Source organism: Neurospora crassa, linkage group I, assembly GCF_000182925.2.
Source record: "Neurospora crassa OR74A linkage group I, whole genome shotgun sequence".
Classification (NCBI taxonomy): domain Eukaryota; kingdom Fungi; phylum Ascomycota; class Sordariomycetes; order Sordariales; family Sordariaceae; genus Neurospora; species Neurospora crassa.
In genome coordinates this window covers 3647270-3648798 of record NC_026501.1, presented here as the reverse complement: position 1 = coordinate 3648798, position 1529 = coordinate 3647270, and positions in this window count along the sequence as shown.

The window sequence follows — 1529 nt, the reverse complement described above, 5'->3', positions numbered from 1 at the left end:
ATAAAACGGTTATAAAAGAAATATAGAGGATATATTAAGAGTAGTTTAAGTATTATATAATACTAAATTAGAAAGAATTTATTAAAGCTATAATAAAAAAGAAAAGGATTATTACGAAGGCCTAGTAAGTTATATAGTATAATAGTATTACTAAAGCTTTAAGGAACTTAAATTAATTCTAGCTACTAGAATGATAAATCCGGACCCGAAGCTACTAATTAATTAATCCGTTTAAATTATTAACCTTTTAAACCTACGAAGGGGTAGTAGAAATTGGAAATTATAATAGTAAAGCCGAAATTTTTACTAACTACTTTTTTCTAAAGGTAGAAGTTTTAATAAATTATTTACCGAATTAAATTAAGCTACTAAAGGGCGTTAACCTAATAATTATTAGTAAATTAATTAATAAAGAGGATATTTAGGACGTACTTTCTAGGATAGTACTTAATAAGGCCCCCGGAATCGATTAGTATTTAAATAGATTTTTAAAATTATATAAGTAATTATTTTAGTAGGCTATAGTATATTTAGTATTTATTAGCTTCCAATTCGGCTATTTCCTATAATAGTTTAAGAATACGAAGGTAATTATCCTTAAAAAGCTTAAAAAGAGTATTGCCTAATAAAAATTAATAGGTATATAGAGATTAATATTACTATTTAATAATATAAGAAAAATCTTCGAGGTATTTATAGTTAAAAGATTTATATAAGTAGTTAAAGAATTTAATTTTTTATTAGAGGGCTAAATAAATAATTAAGTAGGCCGTTCGATAGAATTTATAATCCGGGTAGTTACTAATACGGTATATATAGTTTAGAAATTTAGGGCTGTAATATCCTTTATATTTTTAGATTTGAAAGGAGTATTTAATAGAATTAATTATAGGTAGTTTCTATATACCCTATAGGAAATATAATTCCTACTATGGATTATTAAGTAAGTAACGAATTTTATTATTAGTAAGAGAGGTTCCCTCTTCTTTAATAATAAAACGTCCCGCCCTTACGCAATTATTGTTAGTGTACTACAAGGCTCCCCCCACTCCCTTATTTTATTTATTCTTTTTATTACTTTATTATATTAAAAGTTAGTAATAATTCTAAATATAATTATAATTAGCTTTATAAATAATATTAATATTATAGTAGTAATTTATATTATTAAAGAGAATTGTTGGATATTGTAAGTAGTATAGGAGGTATATTCGGAATAGGTAGGGGTAAGAGGTATAGAGTTCGAAGGATGGACTACACGAGTTTCATCGTGGAGCCAGGATTTCCTTGCCGTCTTGTTGGAGGGAACGGCTTGGTTCTTGGCTGTTGGGGGGGCGGTGAGGGCTCCGTTGTCTTTCACAATCTCGTCCGATGGGTGATGAATGTGAGCGAACAGTCATGCTCTCCTTCTTTTCAAGGGCACAGCTGGTGATGGCAGCCGGTCCTGGATGGTAGACCAGATACAACTTTGTTGGAGGTACGTAGGTGTGTTTTAACAAGCAGTTGGTGCACACACTACAAGTAAAGGT